Here is a 27,846-nt window from a genome sequence, read left to right as displayed (position 1 = left end):
ACCATGGCTACCCCCAAGGCATTGATCTTTATAATCCTCATCGGCCCCTTCTTGTGCAGTGCAGCACTCGCTGCCCGCGACCTGAACGACGACGACTCAGCAATGATGGAGAGGCATGAGCAGTGGATGGCACGGTACAGCCGCGTCTACAAAGATGCCACCAAGAAGGCGCAGAGGTTTGAGGTGTTCAAGGCAAATGTCAAGTTCATCGAGTCGTTCAACGCTGCCGGGAACCGCAAGTTCTGCAGGCTCGGCATCAACCAATTCGCGGACCTCACCAACGACGAGTTTAGGGCCACCAAGACTAACAAGGGCTTCAAACCTAGCCCGGTGAAGGTCCCTACTGGATTTAGATACGTGAATGTTAGCATCGAAGCACTTCCGGCGACCATCGACTGGAGGACCAAGGGTGGCGTCACTCCCATTAAGGATCAAGGGCAGTGTGGTAAGTATATATTGTAGCTAACAATACTTTTGAGCAGCTATATATTGTGTGTAACGATAACATATGTGTTGGAATGTGATCGGTTCGGCTAATCCTAAACTTAATTACGAGATTAATTAAGCATTAATCTTTTAGTCCACCCACTCGTCATTTATTTCCAACTAAATAAGAACTGCCGTAATGGCCTCATGATGATATTTATTCCCATTTCATATAAAGTTTATTATCCATTTTATTTAGTAATCTTTAAGTTAATCTTAGTATGTTTTTGGAAATATGTTGCTGAGAATATTTAAGTTTAAGAATTTTTTCTTTAGAGCATTTTACTTACTTAGTTTTATGCACTATTTAAATAAGTTTTAAGTTTGAGTTTTTAGTTTTAGTTCCAGTATTAATTCTATGTTTTCTTGAGCATTATTATGTTTTATATTGATGCTCTAAGATTATGTTTTGCATTAATTTTGCATTTAATAATAAGTATTTATATTTATATATACATTATATCCACCACTGTATAATAGGATGGTCTCTGGTTTAATGGAACTCATAATTAATTTCTGACCAACGTTGACTTTAATTATGAGTTATTTAAGATGAATTTTGGTTTGTTTCTGCCCAATGGTGATGCAAATTAAAGTTCTTAAGCATGCTGTTAATACTGACCAACGTTGTTTTAACTTCATGCTTTAAGTACATCTTATATACAGCTTACTAAATGAGACATTATTTTGCTTTAATTTTTTTCAGTAAATTATGCAGACTATATAAGTACCTTAGAACCCCTAAGTTGCACTAATTTTCCTACTTGGAATAATCAGGTGCATGCCATTCTTAAGGAGCTGGACCTTGATTATGCGCTTATTGAGGAAAAACCACCTGCTCCTTCTCCTATTTATGATTACTATATTGAGAGGACGAAGGAGTACACTCCTAAATTAGAAAAATGGGAGAAATCCGATAGGATTGCAAAAATGATCATAAGATACTCAATCTCTTTTGATATGAGGAATTTTTCCCTACTAAAAAGGATAACAGGGAATTAAGTGTTAAGGAGCTTCACAACTCCATAAAAGCACATTTTAGAAAGGTTTTCCTCTTTGATAACTTAATTATTTCCCATTATGATGGAATAAGTGGCCTGGGTAACCAATTTAAAGCTTGTTTGATATGGCTTATGAATTGAAGGCACTTGGATTACATGTGTCTGATGAGTTTATGGTAAATTGCCTTATGAGTTCTATGCCAGAAAACCATACCAAACATGCTCAAAATGATAAGTTTCCAACGGTCTGCAAATTTTGTAAGTTACCAAATTGATGATAAGTATAAGAATGGCTTCGAAAGACAGGTAACTTAAGTTGTCTCATAAGTTTTACTTAAGATATTTCCCCAACATATGGTGGATTAACTAAGGTGCAATAATGCATATCTTAACTTCTCCTCAGGTCTTGCCAAACCAGGGGAGCAAGGGGAGCAAAGTCTAAGGAGCCATTGATGGAATAAAGATGAAGTCGAGCAATGGAGCTTTCCATTAGATTAGTTTCAAACTTAGTTCTTAATGATGCTTATTGTAACACCCCAGGTGTTTGTCACCAGTTAAGCAGAGGGTTTGAGCTCCAACATGACAAGTTTAGTGGTAATTAAGAGCTCTAGTTCAAACTTGTGAGTGGTGACAAAGGTGTTGGGATCAACTCTCTAAGAATGAGCCCCAACTTAAACTTGGACAACACACATTTGCTTCTATATTGACCTTTTTCAGAGGTATGCCTGATTAATGTAAAAAGTGCCTCTTTCATGTGCCTCACATGCATTTCCATCTACATTAACTATTGGAAAGGTTTTATGAAGTTTGGAGCCAAAAAGTCACATGAAATGATAAGTTACATTTTGCTTAAATTGCTTCATTAAGCAAATGGAAACATGGGATGTCGACCAAACCTTGCTACCTTGCCCAAATGACTATAATTGAACTCTACAACAAAAATCATGAAGGGTTTATGTTGGGCAGATGTCAAGAAAATGCTTCTAAGTGTGGAAATAGCTAAAATTGTCTTTTCCATGATATGGTTTTGACCTATGTTGACCAACCATTGGAGTGCTTGCATGGAGTTGGACCTTAAATAAAAGTTGTAGTTCTGCTTAAGTAGAACAAACTTTATTTTTGGACCAAGACCTGATTCAACTTCTAAGTTTCTCATATAGGGGTCTCAAGTTTGAATGCAGTGTTGTTTTGCCCCCCTAAAATATTTCCAAGTCCCTGTTTGACAACAGCGAGTTGACATGTTTATAAATTTTTATCTTCCAAATTCATATGGTAACTCAACTAGATTCCTTAATGTGAGTTGAAGTACAATTTGTGCTGGAAATAATGAAGTAAGTCTCATCAAGTTTGGGGTTCATTTGGATCTTCGAAGTTAGTTTCAAAAGCAGCAAATGCTAACTGTTTCTAGGAGTCAACTAAGCCTCAGTTTCAGTTTCATGTACCAAACTTTGGAGCCTTATATCTTGCAAACCAAGCTGATCCAAACCTTGATCCTTTAATGAAAGTTGTAGTTTAGTTTGTGCTCAACAAACTTTGTTTAAGGGTCAAGAGCTAGTTTGGTCCCTAACTTAGTCAAACTGAGGCCTCAAGACTGAACCCAGTGCTATTTTGGATCTCGAAATTTTGGCTGTCTGAGATTTGCAATGTTGATGATGGTTGGCATTTCGCGTTCTCGGATTTTGTTAAGCAACTTGAGTTGAGCCAAAAATAAGAGTTGGAGCTAATTCCATGAAGAAAGAATAGGAAGAAGTTGGATCAAATTTGACCATGTTTTGACCAAGTAATTCGAGCTCAAGCAGAGCAAGGCTTAACCCTTGATTAGTTGTTGACACTAACTTGGGGCTTAATTAGCCGCTAATGGAGAGCTCTAATGACTAGGCAACTTAATGAGTTTTGTAGATCATCAGCTGGGCTACAACTTTGCTTTTGGGTCCAAGGTCTAAATCGGCCCGTAGCTAGCCCAATTCGGCTCCCACCTTGCCCACTTCACTGCACGCCACATGCTCGACGCAATGCCCCGTGGCCGCCATGCTTAGCGCCGTGCGTCCTCCTTCACGGCACGCGCCCCTGCTCTATCCTCGCCTCAATTTGGAGTTGCCTGAGCTTCCTCTTAGTCTCTCCCTCACTCTCTCCACTCCCTCTGCGCTCTTCCTTCGCCCCTACAGCCCACTGTTGCCAGAGCACCGGCCACTAGGCCACCTACCGTCGTGACCAGGCCGCCTCAACTCAGCATGGAGCAAGCCGTGGGTGCCTATGGATGCGCGCAGTCCTAGATGAGCCCCCTGGCACTCCGCCGCCGCCGCTCGTCGCCGGAGCTCCGCCAGCGCCCTGTCCGCCAGAGCCGCTGCCACTACAGACCGCCGCCTCCATGGCCGGTAGCCTGTAGGCGGTCGCTACCTAGGCCGCACCCTTGGTGGGTGCGCCTGGCCACAGGGAAGCTGCGCCACCACTTCTCCTCCACCGCCGTTGACCAGCACGTCAGAAAATCGAGACACCGTCCACCTCCTCTGCTCCAACTCGCATGAAGGGCCTCACGCAGCAATAAGAAGAAAGGGAAGGGCTTAAGTGCAAAGACTGTGACTCAAGTGAATAGTACCTATAGGGACCTATTCGCTGGAATCTATTTTCGTGGAAGTTCAGGGTCCTCGATGCAAATTTGTTTTTCCTTTATGGCTAAAAATTGAGAAAATTATAGTAAATTGTAGAAAAAATGTAAAATAGCAAACGAACATGTTTTGGAGTCCTTGTGAGTAGATCTATGCAGTAGAGTCATAATATGATATGTGTTAGTAGAAAGTTTCTGCTGTTTTTATTTATTCTTGTAAAGTGCTTTTAAAAATGCTTTTAAGTTGGACAGATGCATATCTTGAGTTATAGAAGTCCAAAAATGGTAATTCTAGTTGTTTTAATCTTATGATGACATGATATTGCTAATAAAAATATTAAACATGCTAATTGTGTTCTGTTTTTATAATGTTTTGACTTAATCTTGTTAAATAGGCAATTTTAGCTTATTTTGCTTGTTATTCTCATACATGAAGTTGTAGTGCTCCAAATGGCATGAAATTTTAATTGTAGTATATATATGTGATGCATGAGATCTGGTTAAAATTTCATAATTTTTTGTGCATGTATTACTGAGTTATTAATTTACCTTGCTAGGTGCTTGATAAGTAGTTGTAAATGCTTGATAAATATCATAAGGTGTAAAAAAATGGAAAATGTTGTTCCATTGCCTTTGCATGGTATGGTGGTAACCTAATCAAACCTAATTTGGTCATGTGTTTATAGAAAATGTGGAGGTTTAGATTTGTCTTCCTCTCACATGCTTATTTGCAATTAAAACTTGTTTTGCATGTAATAATCAATTTATAAAACTTGAGCATGTAAAATTTGTACAGTTCCATGCTTTGTTATCATATCTCTCTCATAAAAACCTAGGCTCCAAATTAGAATGTTTGCAACATCACCTTTTTATTAGTTGCATGTTAATTAAACTTTGAAGGAGCATGTGCTTTTCTTATTAGATGTTTATACATGGTTCTTGTGATGCTAATGTCATGTGTTGGTTTGAGATGAGGTTGTATGGGTTCCTCATGATGGATTAGAGCTATGTGTTGGATGTGCTTTTATGTCACCTTGTTATAGAATCAAGTGAAGCACCACTTTGCTTATGTGCTAAAAATGGCTGCATGTATAGTTTCTGTGGTGGTGATATTTTCGTGATGCAAATGATGTTTTCTATAGATATGTTGAATACAAAAGTTATAGATAATTTCCTTATATTGCTTTTGCTAAAATTTTATGATTTTAAGCCTGCTGGTTTAGGAGTTATAGATTTTAAAATTTGCTGTTAGCTTTTTAGATGCCTTCTTGATGTCGTTTAACCTTGTTAGCTGTAGAATCATCTTAAGATGATAATAAGAAAGTTATAGATAACTTAATACTATTTCTATAAAGTTAAGGATCATGCTTTTTAGATGAATAGAACTCGAGATATGCATTGCTAAAGTTACTATTAGCTTTCTGCCCTTAATTGTATAAGCTCTGCTTCATGATGTATTTTGACCTTGTTAGTTGTTGAATTAGCTTCTGGTGTTAATAACAAAGTTGTAGACAATTTTCTAATATTTCTAGAAAGTCTAAGATCACCTTTGTTTGATGCCTATAACTCCAGTTATGGTTGAAACAAGTGGCTTTTGTACTGCTATCCAGATTATGTGCATGCACTAAGTTGATTGCATTAGCTTACTCTTGTTTGGCTAAACATGTTTTGTTAATTCTTGATTGATGAATGCTTGTAATAGCTAAACTTAAGTTAACTGGGTGCCATGCTTGATGTGCTTGCTATCTTTTTATAATAGATTGTGTGATGTTTAGTGAAACAACTCTAAGTGCATATGTCTTGAGGTGTAACCTTATACTTGTCTTGAATGCTTTTATATGATGCATATCATTTATGCACTTGCATTATTGCATCTCATCTAGGTATGCTAGATGCACAACGTATGAATGTGAAGCACGTGATAATGGAGTCAAACCAGAAGACGGTGTTGGTGGACCTATCCTGAAGATGGAAGGACCCCTGGAGTGCTTGCTTAGAGTGGAAGATGTTCCCCAAGACGGTGCAAGCTAACTGAACTGACTTTGTGTTGGATCCCAGGCAAGCCCCAGAGCATTCTAAACCTCCTATGTTTTACAAATATCAATTTGAGTTCTTTTATATTTGATGCATTAGGTTATAGGAGTTGATTGGAAACTCTTGATGCATATAATTTCCTTGTCCAGACATATACCTTGAACCCTGTGTAGGTCCAGGATCGAATATGTACTTAGCCATGCTTAGACCAGTAGAAGTCGGGTGATTTCCTATCACCTACGAGATATAGGTGGATACCGGAGCATGGTTGGCTATATTTGCTATCGTGGAAAAATAATCATGGGATGTAATTTAAGTGGAGACCGGGCAGGATTTCATATGCAATGGTGTTGGGTTGGCTATGTTGATCCCGTCTGTGTCAATTAAGGACCGTACCATTGTTGGCACTTCTGCCGAGATTGAACGCATGCCTCTCACTTAGCTGGCTAGATAACTCGTTCTGACCACGAAGCCGAGTAGCTCAACTCAGGCTAGGCCTTATTCTGTTAGAGTGTGCACTCTGGATGGTAGTAAGGATGTGCGGGGAGCCAGATGTGAGCCCAAGGGTAGGGTAGTCCTGATCGTCCTGGCAGCTGGTTGTCCCTGGTTGTGCGATGCGGATCGAACCCGTGAAATGTGTACCTGAGTTGTACCAAAGGTGACCTAAGACTACCTTGGCGCAGGTATGTTTGGGTTTGTGTTAGAAATAACTGCCCAGCTGGTTGCAACCGATTCAAATCGCCGTCTCTCTCGGATAGTGAGAAACTCGACTAGCTCCAGCATCGTAGTAATTGGATTATGGAATATGATGGTTCTGATGAATATGAAAATCTTCATCGGCTATGGTTACTATTGTTATGCTACTAAATGATATGCCACATGTTAGTGCTAACCAAGAGATGAACAGCTATAATTATCTTGATGACCGAATTATAAAATGTATAGTTGAATTAGTGGCTTTTTATGCAAAATATTGTCAAGATAGCTTCACTTATAAAGCCATGCATAATCCTTGGTGTCACTTTATTTTTGGTTTATGACGAGTAAGTCTAGCTGAGTATATTCGAGTACTCAGGGTTTATCCCACCATGTTGCAGGTGAAGTTCTCGGCCTACTGAAGATGGTGGCTAACCACCGGTGGGCTCGGCGACTCTTTATAGTGTTCTTATCTATATGCTTTTGTCAGAGGATGTCACATATGCTAGCAATGTATTTGGAACTTATATTATTGTAATCATTTGAAAGCTATGTTGTTTTCACTAATTGGTTTTGAAACCCAAACTTGTATTATTATTTGTGAATTCACTGTAAACATTATTTCCACTGCAACTCTGTATATATGATGTGTATTTGCTTATTCATGTGATCTTGGTTGTGATGTTGATTTACCGAGGTCCTTCATGACACTCGGCGGACTACCAGGTTTATATAAGTGAAAGTATGCGCGTGTCAACATGTTAAATGGGGACAACCGTACTTGATCTTGTATCAATTGGGCGGTTTTGTCACACTTGTCATCTTAGTATGAGATACTTTATATTTTTAACAAATGTTCTTGAGTTTGGAGTTTATGAATACATCAAATTTATTCCATTATAATTTATCTTATCAATTAGTAGAAATTAGAAATTTATTTCCTGTGATATGAGTTTTCTTATGTTATTATCTTTAAGTTAATCATTAGTTAGGTGATGATACCTTATAGAAATTGTGTCACTATAGTTAAGCCACATTTCGAAGGGGAGAATGGACTGTCTCATCAAGAAAGAGATGCTCTATTCCAATAAGAAAGTATGGGACTTGAGAAATAATAATAAGAAAATCATACTAATTTTGTCCCTCAGCCCAACATTAGTCTCTAATTGAAGTATGGCTTGCTTTCACTATTTCTAGCCAAAGCTGATTAGTGTTTGCATGTCCACCAAGTTTCTTTTTCTAGTTTATTCTGGCCAACACTGATTAGACTAGTTCATAGAGCTTGTTTTTGGAGACTTATATGCCTTATGTTTGTCATTCTGGTTAACGCAGATTGATGAATATTTGACCATAAAATTTTTACTGGGCAAAACCCTACCAAGACATAAGTACTGTCAAGCTAAGGATAAGAAACGAGATTCTAAGTAAATGAGCTATCCACATGGCACCCTAATTATGTTCCTAGTGAACACAGAAATCAGTTGTAACACCCTAAAATTTGAATTTTTGGAAATAGAGCTAAAAAGATTTAGACATATAGGAAAATAAAAAAAAATCATTAAATTAAAAGGTAGCAACATGTTTGCGCATGCATGCCGGTGCATTTGTTTCTTTGAATTGTGTGGATTTGATTCAAATTGAAAATATTCAAAATGCTTTTGGAAAAAATATTAGGAAAATTAATTTGGAAAAAAAAGAGCAAGCCCTTGCCTTCTGGCCATGGTCTGCTTCCTCCCTTAGCCTGGCCCGCTTCTCATTTTTTTTCTCCCCTCCCTTCTGGCTTGGAAGCACAGCAACCCAGTAGGCCACCAGAGCCCAGCAGCCGGGTCGGCCCGGTCTCCCCGCGCGCCGCTTCCTCTTGGGCCGACGGCCGCGGCCCGCTAGCAAGCACGCCTGCGCCTCTTCTTCTCCCGCTCTTCCGCGTGGCCCAGCGCGCTCTCTCTCTGACGCTGCATTATCTTCTCTTCCCGCGCGCAGCCGCTGACGTTCGGGACCCACCGGTCAGGGCTGTCTTCTTCATCCCGTCCTAGAACCAGACTTCGATGCCGTCGTGGGGTCCATGCTCGCCGCTTCCCCCTCCGTTTTGCGTGCGCCCCAAGCCACACCAGCTCTAAAATAGCTGGTCGAGCATGTGCCGCGTGTCCTCTCTTCGTCCCGCTAACACGCCTGGCCCACCTGTCGGGGTCTTCTTCATCCTCTTGTGCGTAATCGAGCTGGACTCCGTCGCTGCTATGGAGACCGTGTCTGTGCCGCTCCTGACTCCTCCCCTGCCGTGCGCGCCACGCCGCTCCGTCCCATATAAGCCGACCGCACCCCGCCGCCCTCACCTCAAGCCGTGCCACCGCTGTAGAACCATAGCACCGCCGTTGTCATATGGAGCTGCACGCCGCCATGGACCTGCTCTTGTCCGCGAGAAGCAGCTAGGTGAGCTCGCCTCAACCTCCTCTTCCACCCCGTGCCTTTCCCATTGAAAACCATGGCCATAGGCGCTTCCCTGTGCGCGCCGGCGAGCTTCACGCCGGCGGTAATGGCTTCCACCGCCCTGGCTCTACTGTTCCAGCCAAATCTTTCCCCAATCCCTGCCTCTGTCTAATCCAGGCCGACCAGTGAAGATCCAACGGCCTCAATCGGAGGATACCCCTTCGCGTGGCCATCTTACTAAAGAGCCCTTCGGTTTTTAGTTATTTGAAGCCGCGGTCCATTACGTATTAGATAGAATACGTCTGCTTCTTTTAAAAGCGTATTTTACTCGGTTGACTTCAAAAATACGTTTTCACTTATTTACAGATTTGCCACTGATTTTGTTTTAGCCATAACTTCTCTGTTTTAACTCTGATTTGATCCGTTCAACTTGCGTTAGGTTAGTAATTTCATAATCTACCTATTCATACTACTGTTAAGTATGTTATCAACTTTTGAAATTCGAGGTTAGATTTAATCTATTGTTTTATTAAAGGAAATCTTATTTAATTCATATCTTCTACGTTTTAACTCCGTTTTAGCCCATTCAAGTCGCATTGGATTCATAACAACATAAACTACGCATTAGTAATAATGTTTATCATGTAACTAATTCTAGAATTTCATGGTTTAGGCTCTAATTTGAATAATAATTATGCGACTAGATTTTATAGATAAAATATGATTTGTATTACTTTAGTTTTATAATTCGAATCTAAATTTGATTTAATTCAATTTATATAAGCTTTTATATAGTTAAAATAAATGAAGCCTATAGTTTTCTTTTCCACGTATAAAGCAAGTCTCTCGGTAGTTATATCTTTTCAACCGTAGCTTCGATTAGAGTGCTTCTCGCGACTGTGTGTTCGTAGCGATGCGTAGAATCGTGTTTCAAACTCTTTTACTTATTTTTCTATGATTGGTGTATTGTTCTAATTTAGATCTATTATTTGCTTCATGTATGATTGTACGGATGTTTGTGTGGTACTTTATGATTACGTCCAGTCAATGATATATACATGGTGATCAATTAGAAGAAGAAGAACGTTGAAGATTAAAGCTTACCGAAGGATCGGTGTTTTAAGGCAAGTATAGCATGGGATCTTTTTTGTTGTCCTATACACTTTTAATTATTTAATTTATAATGCATGTGTCTACCTTGACTGTCACTAAGGATTTCCAAGTACTTTGTTACCTTGTACGTTGATACCTATGGGGTATTGCATTGGGTAGTATGATGCTAGTGCTTAACTAAAGCCATGATCTTGTGACTTGACTAATGGTATATACAATAAACACTAAAACATGCTTTTAGCAACATGAAACAAGGGGGCTAGAGCATTGGGTTATTTTTATGGTGCTCTAGATTTCTCTTCCTAAGGACTTATCTGTAAGTGATCATCCGAGACTTACAGTACAGCTATGAGGGCTAGATGGCTCTGACTTTAGCTCAGTATGAGGACCTTTTCTAACTTGTTAGAGGTTACCTTTATTGGCGTAAGAATGGCTTGATGAATCAAGTATAGGACAACCTCTATCTCCTTGTGTATAGGCTACGTGTCATTATGTCATCAGGAAGGGGGTTCCTATATCAGTATGCTGAGTGAATCTAATGGTCCTAACTTGTTAGATGAACCTTTGAAAGGCTTCATAGTGAACCTTGCCGACCTTCCTTGGAAGTGGGTCATGAGATTAGCTACCTCAGGTGAAAGGGTAAATCATGACTCATAGTGAAAGTGTACAACCTCTACAGAGTGTAAAACTGGTATATCAGCCGTGCTCACGGTCACAAGCGGCCTTGGAACCCTTACGGAATAGATGATCACTAATGGTTAATGATGATGAATACTGATGATACTAATGATAAAGATGCTCATTAATTATTACTGTTTATGCTATTCATTATTCATGTTTACCTGATCATGTGTTTATGGGTTTGTGATAAACTTGTTGCTACTCAATTGCTAAAATCATGACTCATTAAAAGCTAATCGCAGTTAAACCAGTGTTAGCCTTTTGAGCCTCATGAATCCCATGTTATATTTGTTGAGTACGACATGTACTTACACTTGCTTTATTTTTCAATTATTTGGATAAAAATCCTGGATGGGTACCAGATTGCTAGAGTTTTGAGGAATTAGGCTTGTGATCAACCAGTCAGTTGTCCCTGTGGATTTAGAGTCTTCGCCTAAAGATCAGAGTTGTCTTTCCGCTGTCTATACTCTGAGGTTATATTCTTTATACTAATACGCTATGTATTTAAGCATTGTCTTTTGATATTACCCTTATTTGTAGCTATATGTGAGATTTGACTTCCTAGGCTCACATATGGTGCGTATCTAGTTTTGTTCTTAAAACCAGGTGCTACATCAGTGGGAGCAAAGTCCAAGGGATTGTGTTTCTATTGTTATAACTGTTTCACTAAGTTGTTAAGGTATGATGTGTTCCTAGAGAATGCAAAAATCAGTGGGAGTTAGTGGGAGTTCACAAAGGAGGAAGATTAAATATTGGTGAGATACAATTTTCTATATCAATGACTCAAGAAGACATAAATATCTCAGTTTGTGCCATAAGTCATTAGTATACCGCCATTTAAATTATTATAGTTTCTATTGTAGATTTTTAAGAGTCAATTAGTAAGCCACAACAGATATATGTAGCAACCATTAGTTGATAAGTAGGCACATAAGTAAACCTTTATTGTTATTAATCTGCTTGTGATCCTTGATTAATCTATAAGATGATTACATCAGAAGAGGAATTTTGTTAGTCTAAACTAAGCAATTTTATGAGCTTAGGTCCATAAGTATATATAAAGTGTGGGTGTTAATAAGTTTCCTGATGAAGTCAAACTAGTAGGCTATAAAATGGTCTATAATTCTTAGCGTGACTTCAAAGGGAGTTTTAAAAGATTTAAACTAAGAACATAGCCCACTATGGTTTAGAATTTCATTAAGTCGACAATTATGTTTATAAAAAAGGGTGGAAAAGTTTATTGTCCTAATACTCTACATGGGTGAAGTTGAGTTTTGTGGCAATAGGAATGTCACATAAGAGTTTTCTACTCACCAAATTTTTTAATATGATATATTTTGGTAAAGCCTCTGAGTTTTTGGCTATTGAAATACACCAATACAGAACCAATTGAGTACTAGGACTATCACAAAAGGCATATCAAATGAATGCTTAAGTGATAGAGTTTGCATAAGTAATGCCACGCCTGTCTATTTGCACAGTGCAATTGTACAACGCAGTAAGATTAATTATCCCAAATAATTCTAAGAATAAGTTAGTAACAGTTGAAGAGGAAGGCGTTCCATATGCTTTGACTGTCATTAACTTTAAGAATGCTCAAGTCAATACTAGTCTAGACTTGGCATTGGGATACTTGGCAAAATATTAGTTTATTAATCCAGAATAGGTCTACTGTTAAAGAATTTTAAGATATTGATGAGGCACCAAAAGAGTCATCATGTCACTTATAAGAATTAAGAATTATTTGCCAATTCTCTTGAGTATGTATAAGAAAGTACGCAATTAAATTATACCTACTCTTGGAGAAGAGGACAACTTTATTGAAAGCTCCAAATATAATTAGTATTGAGATGAGCTCAATTAGTGGCATGAATACGACAGGCTATGTGGCTTAAGAGATATTATCCCAATATTGAGTATTGACATACTATTATAGGCCTACAGTTGAGTTGCAGTATTATTTTGAGTAACAACGCATCAAATGTTGATGCCAAGCACATTGATTAAATGTTGTGAAAGAAAGAACCTAGGATCAGATTATTAAGCTTGAGAAAAATAAGAACTAAGCTGATACTAGGATATTTGATTATTTGAGTCTTAACACTTACCCATTTATGAGCATGCAAATCAATTTGGGTTTTAGTGTAGTCTCTGACTAGATTCCTAGTAATAGGGCCATGTACTCCCAATAAGTAATAAGGGTTCTAACTGGTAATAGGGCCATGTCACTATGTCAGAATTGTACTTCACTGCTGGATCAAAATACTCCATCACTGCCGGATTTTGAACCGGCACAACAATACCGGCAGTGATGAGGGTAAGCTATCACTATCGGTTCTTACAAACTGGCAGTGTTCTTCAACTTCACTGCCGGTTCTTTACACAACCGGTAGAGTTCTATTCCACCAACACTGCCGGTTCATAAGACCACCCGGTAGAGTTCATTTCCACCAACACTGTCGGATTATGTTTGAACCGGCAGTGTTGTCATAAACATCACTACCGGTTTGTGGCAAGAACCGGTAGTGATGGCTAAGCCAACGCTGCCGGTTTGTGGCTCCAGCCGGTAGTGCCATCACTACCGGTTTGTTGCTAACCGGCAGTGATGTTTATGACAACACTGCCGGTTTTCTGCTAACCGGCAGTGATGTCATGTTCGCATTTTATTGTTTTATAATTTATTTTAATTTATATTTTTTTCGTGGAATCGGGTTTCGCTTTATATACGCTACTTAGACGACAGGTCCATCAATATTAAATATTACAAATGTTACGGTTATAGTTCAAATGTTCTTATCAAGATCTCGATCCCTCAAAATAAAAAAGAATTGTTCTCGGACTTCACAGATTGTGCAATGCTTCTCGGACTTTTTACAATAATCTAGGAGACGCTCTGGGTCATACTGGTCTTGAACTTCATGGATTGTGCAATAGAAAATACTCCATCTTTTTCCAATAACTCGGCTAAGATGAATTTTGCCGGCTCCGATTGCAGCGTGGCAATCTCCATGTCTAACAGCCTTTTGTGGTTATATTTCTTGCGCTGTCGTTCAAAAAAGATGATATCCAAAGAGGAATCAATAAATCATTTTGTTGAATGATTAACAGACATAAATGAAATGGGGATTATACACACCAACTTATCGGCTTCTTCCGATTTCCCACCGATATAGCGAAGCATTGCCCACATTACATAAAACCCGCATTCATTGTTTCCTATCGGCTGTTTTAGGTACTTCCCCTCCATTTCGACAACCTTGAATGGGACCTATGTCCCACCGATATGTCTTCTTCGGACACTGCGCAACATTAAAAGGAGAAATGTTAGAAAGCAGTATGTGTGATTAGAAAATAATATGTTATTAGGATCGCTTACTAATTCAGCACTACCACAGGTGCATTCAGATGATGAAATGGTTTTTTCTTCGAGTCCCACATCTCGATCAAATTTTTGGCAAGATTAACACAAATGAAAACGAAATGGTGGCTACAATCATAGAATCCTAATTATCGAATAATCTTAACGAAAAAATAAGCTTAAAATTAAAAGCCGAGAACACATACTCGCAGTTGTATGTTAGAAGTATGTGGGTTTTGTTCTTCATCTTGAATTCGTCGAAAACAGCAATAAATCTCTATTTTAGGTCTTCCACGTCACATCCATGGAGGCCTAGACATGTCTTCTCATTGACTCGCAAGGGGTCCAAGAAGCCTATGTTATCTCATTTGCTTTTTAGAATGCAAAATTTTGCTATACACCTACATAAAAACATGGGAAGTGCTCAAAAGTTAACAATTTGTGTCCCGAGAGAGTAGTTAATTGTAATATCATGCGTGTAGGGTACTCACATAGTCCACATCGTCAACATTTGTGTATCGAGAGAGCATTTCTGGTATAGCTGGAATAAGCACTCCCACTCGACATCGAATTTCTCTTCTTCAGGATAATTAAAAATATGTGGCGAACGGATAATAACCTCAAAACCAAAGTCCTCCATCTCTGTTATTTGAGCCATGTAATATTCATGCAACCGGCGCATATATGTTGTCAAATTTTTATACTCATGATCGGGAACCAAAAGATTGCCCCTTTCATACTTCATTGCCGGTGTTGCCGTCCCTTGTACATCATAATAGATTGTCACGGCCTCTTCCATGGTTAATTCGGGGTTGTCTTCGACGAACTTCTGTATCTTCCTTAAATCTTCATTGTGTATTTCATCGGCTCTTGTTGTAGCGTACTGATTCTGTGTTTGCCTTTTGAATTCAGACTTCAAAAAAAACAGAGGCAGTGAGGCACAAAGATTGAAGAAACTTATACAATCTTCCTTTAAGATGTGTGCTGTAAATTTTCCTTCCATCAAGTTTGTAACGCTGCCACTGAACAACCTTTTTCTTTTTTTGTTGGTCCACTTTGGGAGCATTAGCGATTGAATTCGAGGACCTTTTCTGTGACTGCGAGTATGTCCTTGATCTTATTTTGGGCTGAGGTGGAGGAGGAGGATGACAACGAGAATTCTATTTTCCTGGGGCTGATGAAGATGGAGGAGGAGGAGGAGTCTCTTTTCTCAAGGCTGATGAAGATAGAGTCGGACGAGGAGGAATAGAAGGAGACCTCTGTCTTCTCGAGGGTGATGGCAAGGGTTGAGGAGGGGAGTGATCTCTGTTGGGAGATGGTGAGTGATCATCGTGGGTGGGCGAAGACTCGCAATAGTCCTCATCATCAGAGGACAATTGGTGGTCAAGCTTAATGAAGCGCTTGCGCTAGGCCACTTGAGAGCCCTTGTTATGACCAAGTTTTGACCTATCTTCCGCTATAGGGTACTCAATGTGTATCTTGTTATACTTCTTATCAAGTATTCTGTCAATGGTGATACGAGCATACCCCTGTGGAATTGGGTGGCCATTAATGGCCCATCTCTCGCAGGCCAGGCCTAGCCGAGCGCCACCTTGTCCTTTGTCCATTCCTAACGGATGTACAACTTGACATTGATGGGTTCAGTGATGCCGTCCACCGGATGAGGCACATTCGCATCTTCTTTGTCGAGCGGGTTCGATCCACAGCTGCTGCGACCCCTAAACTATGGGCTAAAGGCAGTAGGAGTAGGGTTTTGTGGTACTCCTAACCCCTTGGACAACAAAATTTGCTAGACTCGTGCTTCAACAGTCGCCTCAATCCATGCGTCCATTCTTTCTTCCATCTCTATTAGTCACCTCAAATACTCTGCCTCCTGATCCGCTCTACCCCTCGAGCGGCTCCGGTAAGTGTTAGATTTTTGGGGGAATGCTAGTTTCCAAGGAACAACACTAGTTCCTCTAGAGCGACCAGAGTGCTTCTTGGTTCTGAGTGCTTGGGTGAGCATGTCTTTCTCCCTATTAGAAGTGCGAGTTCCTTACCTCACCTCCTCAATTACCTAGGAGATCCTCTGGATGAGTTCGCTCATGGGTTGATTTGTGGAGCTAAAGCTCCCATCCTCTGCGTGGCGTACATTCCTCCCCATATAGTATATTACCGATCTAGGCTCCCAATCGGTGGTCTCAACCTAAACGTCTTCCTCAGCAAGGCGATCCATCTTTTGAAGTTCTGCTTTAAATTCTGGCATCTTTTTAGCGTAGCCACGAGAGCCGAGATGATGAGAATTCATCGCTTTCTACGAGTTCTCCTTATTCTTCCTGCTCAGTTCTAAGTACTCCTCGGATAACCTGTATTCCTTGAAATCCTGCCAGAAGTCTTTCTGCTTGCTAAACTGTCCACCATTGAAATCTGGCTCTTTATTTTGGAGGACAAAATTCTTGTACAATGTCCCCTTGAAATTCTTGAAGCATGTCCCCATGATTTCTTTTGCTTTTTTCTTGACTAACTCCTTGTCATACTCCGTTGGGAAAGTGAAATACTCTAGGATCTTGATATCCCATATGTAATCCTTCTCACTTTTGGGAACCCTCCACGGGTCATCATCTTTCCCAATCCACTTCCTATACCTAATCGGGATGAAGTCCCTAACGAGTAACCTAAGGATAGTCTTGTATTTTGTCAAAGCTATAGGCAGTGAGAGTGGATCCCTGAATTCATCGAACTCAGTAATATGCTAGTGTGCATTCCTACCAACAGGAATCTTTGACACGCCTCGCTTGGATCTAGCCTTCCTTCTACCCGAACCCTCTGGCTCCTCGGTCGGCGGAGGCTCCTGCTAGAGACACCAAGTAAGCCATCACCCTCTCAATTGATTAGCATGTGTGGCTACATAGTCACATGATACCAAAGTTACCTGGCTATCTTGGTCATTTTAACCCAGATCGAGTAGGCCAGACGGGGTCCATGGCTGCTCGTTCTCACCATCCTGATTGGCACCATCACCGTTTGTCAGATCATGCGGCTCTCCTGTCCCAGCGATATCAGCCGCTTCTTATTGCCAAACTGTTCTTTGATGATGGGGTAACAGGCGACTATGAGTCATGGCTGTGATACGATCGTGGTTAGTTTTGGCTGCGGACAACTACTAATAGCATATGTTCATATATATATATATAATATGTTTAATGCAAAGTCTAATAATAAGTCCACATACAACAAAGTCAAATAATAGCATATGTTCACCTAGAACAAATTCATTGTTTGATTGACCACATACAACAAAGTCCACCTACTGTTATATGAAACTAAGCCTACATCAACTTCAAAATAAGAAAAGCAATGACCATAGCCATAAATAAAAGCATGACATCTTTCCAAGACCAAGGAGCAATTCTCCTAATCTTCACATCTCTGGTGGGTGGCTTCTCTTCAATCTCCAGTGCCAGCGGATGGCCATGGTTTGCATTCATTGGACCATAGTAGGTCGGTTGCCCATGGTTTGCAAGATAGGCCGGATGACTATAGTAGGCCCTCAAAGCTTCAACTTCTGTGTTGTACTTTTTGTGCAAATTACCAGGGTAGCGATTGACTTGAGCATAGCAATCTTCCTAGGTTCGATAAATCCCAGGCATGTGACCAACATGCACTACATACCATGCCATGGTTGCCTATACATTTGAGTAAATTAGGCATGTGGTAAGTGGTAATGGTATCTCACTGAACAAGAGTTATTATTCAAGTTATATGGCCAAACTAAATCTATTTAATGTTACTCATCCTCCAAGCAATCCTGACATTTCAAATGAAAATTTTACAGGGCTACAAAGTCTATTTTACTAAATCACATAATGCACATAAAATACTCACTTTGCAATCATTGATCATGAGAGAAAGTAAAACAGCTTATTATGTGCATTGCTTTGCTAGTATTGCCTGTCGCTACTGCAACAGTTGAGAGATGCTTTTCGGGAATGAAGATTGTCAAAACAACTTTGTCTAATCACATGGGTGATCAGCACTTGAGTCATAGACTTATTTGCTATCTAGAGAAAGAAGAAATGAAGAAAGTGACCAATGAGGCTATGGTTCGACGTTTCATGACAATGGAAGGAAAAGGGCGTAAATATGATCTCTGATAGGTAATGCAATGCATCTACTATTAATGGAAAATTCTACAGTTTATTTGCTAAATGGGGCATGTTTTGTTCATGATTTTGGGATTCTATCAATGATGACTACACTAAAGTGATCAATGTTGTCTTCTTTTTGTTAAATGGTGAGCGTTATGTTTGGACCAAAATCTCATCTCTATTGCTAGAAGTCGAATTTGATACTAAAGTGGTGGAGTTCATGAATTAACATAATCTGTACAAGAAAAGTGTTTTTATGGCAATTAAAAGGGCTTTCTTGTCTGCAGAATGATGTGGGGAATGATCGCCAGGGGCAACAGGGCCATCTAGAAGTCAAAAAGTTTGATCAGGTCAGGGTGGATGAAGATATGATGACAACTGATGTCAAATTATCAGTTTGTAGGGATACAGGAAACTCTCTTGCAAGTGAAGGTAAGAGGGCGGTTCCATGGCAAGACCGGTTACCATTGAAGGCCTAGGCCCTCAGTTGATGTGGCTAAGAAATAAGCTACTTCTCTATTAGCTGGCTTTGCAACTGTATCCCTCAAATGCTCAATAGTGCTTTGTACAGAAACAATGGGACATGATAGTTATATGCATGTTACATTGTCTGATTGACAAACTCATATGGTTGTACCATGCTCTCAAGGAATATTTGTTTTTTAATATGTACCCTTTACGGTGAATTGCAAGTTTGGAGGGTTAAATAATATCTCACCCTATTTCTAAATTGTCTCTTTAAAAATGATGGGTGTGGGGGGCTGATGCATTTTAAAAATTGGAGTATAGCAGATATTATTTAACCAGATGTACATATATTAGTTCTATAGGTCTAAAATATATATACTCTATCCTCACATCCAAAAACATTGAGCATCGGTGGCACTACAGACTAGACATTCATGATCAAACTGTATGCTAGCATTGCAATAAAGTAGCAGTAACATAAACTTTGGTAAGTAAATTATCATATCAAACAATAAGTTGTAGTACTTGGTAAATGAAAAGCCTCTACTGATTCAAGTAAGCAGTTGTGGGACACCGTGGGACATTTCATCAGACACATAGCGGGCAGTGAGCCACGCACTCACCGTGGGGGTGGGAAAGCAGATGTCCGCGCGCTCCTGAAGGCCTCGGCAGTGGGAGTGCAGGTGTGGAGGAGGAGGGGCACGGCCGGCATCGTGGATGAGGAACGAGGGCACGGACGGCGCTGTACTCTGGCTTGGGGTGGTGGATGGCATGGGGTGGTGCTCCGGCGTGGGGTGGTGGATGGCGTGGGGCGGTGCTCCGACGTGGGGGGAGGGGTTGGCGTGGGGTTGAAATGAATTTGGATAATTTCAACCCGCGCCTCTTTTATACCAGTAGCTCATCACTGTCGGTTTTGATTGTCAACCGACAGTGATGGGGTACATCACTGCCGGGTCATTCCCCAAACCGGCAGTGATGTGGTGTAGTGGTTAGGTGTTAAGTAGGATAATTTTTTGTTTTCTTTAGAACTCCTCCTACTGGCGCAACGGTTAAGACCCCTCAACTTAGCCCCCGAGACCCGTGTTCGAGTCTCAGGCGGCCCAATTTTTTTGTTCTATTTTATAAATTATTAATTTACTTTGGGAAATAGCTCATTACTGCTGGTTTTGATTGTAAACCGACAGTGAATGGGTACATCACTGCCGGGTCATCCCCCAAACCGATAGTACTGTGGTGTAGCAGTTAGGTGTTAATTTAGGTGTTAATAAGTAGGATAACTTTTTGTTTTCTTTTGAACTCCTCCTACTGGCACAACGGTGAAGACCCCTCAACTTAGCCCCCGAGACCCATGTTCGAGTCCCAGACGGCCCAAATTTTTTTGTTCTATTTTATAATTTATTAAGCAGCCTAAAGGTCAAAAGAAAAAAGTAAATAACCCTTGGCACACATCCTATACTAGCGCAGCGGTTAAGTCTCTGAACTCTGCAGCATGAGACCGAGCTCGAACTCGAGGGCTGGCACAATTTTTTTTAATTTTTTATATATCATTGCAGGTTTTCAAAATAAACCGACAGTGATAACCAGTATCACTGTCGGTTTATTCTCATCAATGCCATTTTTTAAACCGACAGTGATGTTTATATATATTAAAAAAAATTCTTTTATATACTAAATAAATAGAAGCATATGTATTCCTATGTCGAAATGGCTTAAAAAATTTTTGGTAAGCTTGTACACCTAAATTAAGACCCCACACAGGATCTTTGGTTTTTCTGATCAGTTTTTTTATTTATTATATTTTTTTGTGTGCTGAATGAGACAAAAGAGGGTGAATTTCATCTTGGACCCAATAGTTTTTTTCATAAACCTCCACAAAATTCTTATCCCTAGGGCACATTAGAGCCTGTGTAAAAGTTTGGCACCATTTCAGATCTTTTCGTGGGTAGACTCAGTTCAACCTATAATTAATCGATGTCGTCGCGCGAAAATTCAATTAAATCTCAGAAAGTAGCAAACCATCTCCGGAAAATCCCAAACTAGATGTTTCCTTCACACGTGGCATGTGCAAGCCTAAGAAAAAGTTTGAGACCAATACGACACCGGAATGCCTATGAACCACAGAAACCTTGATAACCTATGTGTATAGTCATGGTTCGATGAAATGGCACGTGTACCTCTATGAAGCATGTATACTCCGCCTATGTCGAAATGGCTTGAATTTTTTTTTTACAAGCATGTACACCCAAATTAAGACCCCACACATGATCTTAGGTTTTATTTATTAGTTTTTTTATTTATTATATTTTTCTTTGTGCCGAATGAGACAAAAGAGGGTGAATTTCATCTTGAACCCAACAGATTTTTTCATCCACCTCCACAAAATTCTTATCCCTAGGGCACATTAGAGCATGTGTAAAAGTTTAGCACTATTCCAGATTTTTTTCGTGGGTACACTTAGTTCAACCTATAATTAAACGGTGTCGTCGCGCGAAAATTCAATTAAACCTCAGAAAGTAGCAAACCATATCCAAAAAATCCCAAACTTGGTGTTTCCTTCACACGTGGCACGTGCAAGCCTAAGAAAAAGTTTGAGATGAATACAACACCGGAATGCCTATGAATCACAGAAACCTTGATAACCTATGTGTATAGTCATGGTTCGATGAAAGGGCACATGTACCTCTGTGAATCATGTATACTCCGTCTATGTCGAAATGGCTTGAATTTTTTTTTGGAAAGCATGTACACCCAAATTAAGACCCCACACAGGATCTTAGGTTTTTCTGATTAGTTTTTTTATTTATTATATTTTTCTCTGTGCCAAATGAGACAAAAGAGGGTGAATTTCATCTTGGACCCAATAGATTTTGTCATCCACCTCCACAAAATTCTTATCCCTATGGCACATTAGAGCCTGTGTAAAAGTTTGCTTAATGCCGACTGTGGGCTGGGCTCCTTCGAGTATTGCGAGCAGGGACTACAAACTGGTTGGGGACCAGTGGCGCCAAGGAGCTGTGGATCCCTCACTACTAGTAGTAGCTTGGAAGAGAATGGCCACCCCAATGTCCTTCTATCGAAAGTCTAGACATATATATTTATATTTATATTTAGCTGGTATTTAAATTTAGAGAGTAAAGTTTGGAAATGTTACGTCCGGTGTCTAATCGAGTGTTTGAATAGTAATAAGGTCAGTCTCAATGGTAGTTTTAAATAACTTTCATTCTTATTAATTGCTATGATACGTCGGCATATTTGCTGAGTTGGTAGAGTATTAACGAGGAGGGGAGAGGAGATGAGAGTTTTATCAAGATCAAACATCCTTCACGGTTATGTGCATAATGATTACATAGTTAACAATAATCTAACTATCTTTAGGTGCATCAATAATGAGGGCCTCATTGTGATCAAGCCATACGTAAGCAGGTTTGTCACCCTCTTGAATGATAGGTAGGGGTATGTTCACCCTGAATGGAGGCATTTCCTGATAGCCCATGTAGTCTTCTTCGTCCGTCACTCCATCGACACCGATAATCTTCCTTTTCCCTTCCAGGACTACTTTTAGCCTTCCTTTTGTCTTGTTGTCCCTTGCATAGAAGACTTGCATAACATCTCTTGCAAGGATGAAGGGGTCGTCTCTGTATGCGGTCTCAGTGAGATCAACGGTAGTGAACCCTTCGCTGTCAGTGTTGATTTTCTTGAGCCGGACCCACTGGCAGCGAAAAAGAGCCGCATTCAACGGACCATAGGCTAGCTCCCATATCTCCTCTATGAAACCATAGTACGTCGCCTGCACGTTGCTGTTTTCATCGTGAGCATCAAAACGAACACCATAATTTTGGTATGTGCTCTTTCTATCTTGCTTTTTTGTATAAAATGTGAATCCATTGATCTCATACCCTTGGTACTTATGATATGTACTCAAAGGTCCCTTGGCTAAGGTATCCAGTTGATTACCCAACTTTATTCCAAGCAAGTGACGTCACAACCAGTTGACAAATTTCTTCTTATGTTTTTTATCTAGGCCAAGCCTGTGACCTGCTCGGATATAGAGTTTGCAGCGATTGCCTATGCTCGTCAATGTATGGCATCACACGCTCAGCTTGCTGGAGAACAGCGAACTGTGCTTGTCTGAAAGAAATAGGGTCATCTACTGTAACATATTTCTCCCTAATCATTCCTTTGCCACGTAGTCTTCCCTTGTGATGAGATTTTGGAACTCCAACCCTTTTGATATCCAGATAATATGTGCAGAACTCAATGGCCTCCTCCATTGACCATCCTTCAACCATGCCCCCTTCTGGCCTAAATCTGTTCCTAACATACCTCCTAAAAACTTTCATCAATCTTTCGAAAGAGAATATCTGATACAGATACATTGGGCCAAGTGCTCTAATTTGGTCAACAAGATCAATGAGCAGATGCAATGAGATATCAAAGTAAGTCGGCAGGAAATGCATCTCAAGCCTAACAAGAGTTTTGGCTGTCCCGCTGCAGCTGCTCTAGCGTGGACACATCAATGATCTTTTTGAGATCACATTGAAGAACGAGCAAAGCTTTATGATTGGGGCGTGGACCTTTGGGGGAGGATACCACGCAGGGCAACAGGGAGCAGCTGAGTCATAATGACATGACAGTCATGGGCCTTCATAGGGCCATAGTTGAACTTGAGTTCTCTCATGTTCACTAGCCTCTTCGGGTTCGCACAGTAGCTCATCAGGACTTTGAGTTCATTGAAGAAAGAAATAAGCATACGCTTTTCTTCCTTCTTCAATGTCCATGACGCAACCAAAAGTTCGAACTGGTCATTCTCTAGCTCCGCGGGGTGCAGCTCCTTCCTGATTCCCAAGTGTTGCATGTCCAGGCGTGTGGCTAGTGAATCCTTCGATGTCCCCATGATGTCCATCAAGGTGTTAAGAGTGTTAGCGCACATGTTTTTAGTGATGTGCATGGGATCAAGACAGTGGCGTACACTCAGAAATGGCTAGTAAGGTAGTTTCCAGAAAACCGATTTTTTTTCCAAACGCTCCCATCAGGCGCTGCTACTGCATTGTCCTCCTTCCCAAGGACAACCTCTAGTTTGTTGAGTTCTCGAAGTATCGCAGGCCTGTCTCAATATTTTGGAGCTAAGCGTTTCTCAATAGTACCATTGAAATATTTTCTGTTCCTGCGGTAAGGGTGATCCTTAGGTAGGAACCTACGGTGTCCCATATAAACTATCTTTGAGTTATTTGGCAGATTTACTGCATCGGTGTCGTCCAAGCACTCGACACATCTAGTATAGCCTTTTGTCTTCTCTCCGGACAACGAACCTCGATCTGGCAGGTCTGTGATTGTAGCGATAAGTACTCCCTTGTTCGTGACATGTTCCTTTTTGTACTCGTCCCAAACATCCAGCACACCCTTTTTAAACATCTCCACTAGTTCATCGATCACTGGTTCTAGAAACACATCGATGTCATTTCCAGGTTGTCTTGGCCCTTGGATCAGTAGTGGCATCTGGATGTACAACCGCTTCATACAGACCCAAGGTGGAAGGTTGTATATACAGAGCGTCACTGGCTAGGTGCTATGATTATTTCTAACCTGGTCGAAAGGATTCATCCCATCTGTGCTCAAAGCAAACCAAAGGTGCCTTACCTCTCCACCGATGTCCTTATAGAACATAGTATTGATAGTCCTCCAGCCATGCCCATCGGCGGGGTGCCTCATCATTGTATCTTTCTTACGCTCTTCGTCATGCCGGCGCAACAACTTGGCTGACTTTGCACATGCAAACAGCCTATGCACCCGGGGAGCTATAGGGATATACCAAATGACCTTTATGGGACCTCCTCTGGTCTTGGTACCCTCATCTGACGGCTCTTCCTTGTACCGTGGAGCTTCACACTTGGGGCATTTGTCCAAGTCTTTGTATTTTTCTCCACGGTACAATATGCAATCATTGAAACACGTGTGGATTTTTTCAACCTCGAGGCCGATGGGGCAGATCATTTGCTTGGCCAAGTATGTCTTTTCAGGCAACTCGTTTTTTTCTGGGAGCATTTTCCATATTATACCTAACAACTAATCGAAGCCTTTATCGCTCAATCCGTTTATCGATTTGAACTCTAATAGCATGATGTCGGCTTCCAGTTTGCTCAGTGGACAATTCCTGTACAATGGTGTTTTGCTATCTTGTCTCATTTCCTCTAGCTTTCTTAGTTGTCTTTCACTAAGACATCCGGTCTCTACATTACGTAGCAACTGAGAAATGCCATCGTTATCCTCGGTGTCGTCAGCTAGTGTGTTCCTAAACATATTATTAACTGTGGCCATAGGTTCTGTATTGACATCGGGTTCCTCATCAGCATCATGGATGGCTATGTCAGGCATGTCCACATCATCATCGTTTTCCTGCAGAACATTCACACCAACCTCACCATGCATAGTCCATATCGTATAGTTTTGCATGAACCCTCTGGTAATCAAGTGCGATCGTATATACTCAATTTGATGAAAGTTCCTATGATTCTTGCAATCTTTGCATGGGCAGAAGACAGGATTCCCATTGCCAGCATGGGCTTTGGCATCAGTGATAAACAGGCTGACGCCATGCATGTACCGCTTGTCCGTTCGGGACAGATGCATCCACTCTCGATCCATCTCTGCACAAAAAAATACTGAGACAGTAATTACAAAGAATTAATAAGAAATCAAGCTTCATGAACAACAATTGTAGCTCGAAAGTACCATTTTTGGAAAACATTATTGTACACTAATTATTGAAAAATTGAAATTGGTAGCCCCGGCCCTGTAAATTAAAAATCATAGTAAAAAACAATTATTGCGCAATAATGAAGAACATCTATTCTACTCTACTTCTAAGAACTAATTATAGCGTCACATACTAACAATGACGATCTTGACCACCATGGAATAATTAGCTAGGAATTTAAATGTGTTCATAGACACCAACCGCTTGGATGATGGATTCACCACAATTTGAGCCTTGCACAAATGTCCAATTGGAAAAGTGCTCTCTAGAATGGAGAAAGAACTAGAATGAGAATCAAGCAATGTAGCGATCAAAACGAAGCTAATTAAGCAACAAAATCAAAGGAGTGGGTGTTTATTACTAACCTTAAAGCAAAAACATCAAGTCATTCTTCAAAATCTAAGCACTAGCTTCATGGTGAAGAGCAGCCGCAACAATGGAGAAAAGGGTGCAAACGTGCACATCTGTTCTCAAGATGGAAGAGAGGAGGAAGGAGAGGACGACTGCAGCCTTTTTGTGTTGTAGACTTATCACCGTCGGTTCTTGGCTAGAACCGACAGTGATAGAGCCCAATCACTATCGGCTCTTGGCTTAAACCGGCAGTGATGAGTGGCCGCCAAAACACTGCTGGTTCAAGCCACAAACCGGAAGTGATGTGGTCCTTCACTGCCAGTTTTAGCCCAGCCCCAATCATTTTTTTATTTTCAAGCTCATGACCGGCGGTGAAGGTACATCACTGCCGGTTCTCACAAATCCGGCAGTGATGATGCCGGCAGTGATATGCAAATCTGGCGTAGTGTGTACTCCCAATAAGTAATAAGGGTTCTAACAAGGTATTGCAGTGAACTATCGGTAATGGGGTCCCAGTGGTGATTAATGCTGCTGACGACGCATTGCTCTGGTCTTGCTGTAGTACTGAGTGTGAACATAAGCGTAAAGCGAACATTAGTTGCATAATTACATTAGCCGTTCAATCAAGTAGGAGAATGTTGGAATGTGGTCGGTTCAGCTAATCCTGAACTTAATTGCGAGATTAATTAAGCGTTAAGCTTTTGGTCCACCCACTCGTCATTTATTTCCAACTAAATAAGAACTGCCGTGATCGGTGACAACCCTTAAAATTCTAAGGGTTCGTCCCCCTGACCCACAACACGATTATAAATAAGAGAGGCGCCCCTGGTGTCACAAGCTCTCTAATCTACGTGACTATTCACATAATCGATCGATTAGGCGCTGTTGGGTTTAGAAATGCCGTCTACCCACATCCAGTTATTGTTGCGGATCTATATCGCATTCTTCACCAACTAGGAGCATCAAGCCTCAATCTGGTGAAGACTAAGATCAACTTCATCTACATCAACTCTTCTACGTCTACAGAGACACTCAGATGACATCTACAAACTCTGGTTAGTATCAGATTAATTTGCGCATAAGATTTAGTTAGTGATCATGTTTAGGCTAAGATAAGATCCTGAAGTTCTAATTAACAATATGTTCAAACCTAATCAATTGTAGGCTGCTGCTGGGCGTTCTCAGCTGTGGCTGCCACCGAAGGCATCGTGAAAATCAGCACCGGCAAGCTCACCTCACTCTCGGAACAAGAGTTGGTAGATTGTGATGTCCATGGTGAGGACCCGGGCTGTGAGGGTGGTTTGATGGACGACGCCTTCAAGTTCATCATCAAGAATGGCGGACTAACCACGGAGTCCAGCTATCCTTACACAGCTGCCGATGGCAAGTGCAAGAGCGGATCAAATAGTGCTGCAACCATCAATGGCTATGAGGATGTACCAGCAAATGACGAGGCAGCCCTGATGAAGGCAGTGCCGAACCAGCCCGTGTCGGTGGCCGTCGACGGTGGAGACATGACATTTCAGTTCTACTCTTGCGGTGTGATGACTGGCTCCTGCGGTACTGACTTGGACCATGGGATTGCCGCCATTGGTTATGGATAGACCAGTGATGGCACCAAGTATTGGCTGATGAAGAACTCATGGGGCACCACATGGGGAGAGAATGGTTATCTGAGGATGGAGAAAGATATTTCAGACAAGAGAGGCATGTGTGGCCTGGCCATGGAGCCTTCCTACCCCACTGAGTAG

The 27,846-nt window shown here is 40.8% G+C and overlaps 1 pseudogene; it reads left to right on the top strand.

Annotated features, from left to right (window-relative positions):
- The first annotated feature begins 3 nt into the window (after positions 1–3).
- Positions 4–27,846, top strand: LOC136471749 (senescence-specific cysteine protease SAG39-like; annotated as a pseudogene).

Source organism: Miscanthus floridulus, chromosome 8, assembly GCF_019320115.1.
Source record: "Miscanthus floridulus cultivar M001 chromosome 8, ASM1932011v1, whole genome shotgun sequence".
NCBI classification, from domain to species: domain Eukaryota; kingdom Viridiplantae; phylum Streptophyta; class Magnoliopsida; order Poales; family Poaceae; genus Miscanthus; species Miscanthus floridulus.
Note: the sequence above shows the minus strand (reverse complement) of the source record. Positions and strands in the feature narration are given on the sequence as shown.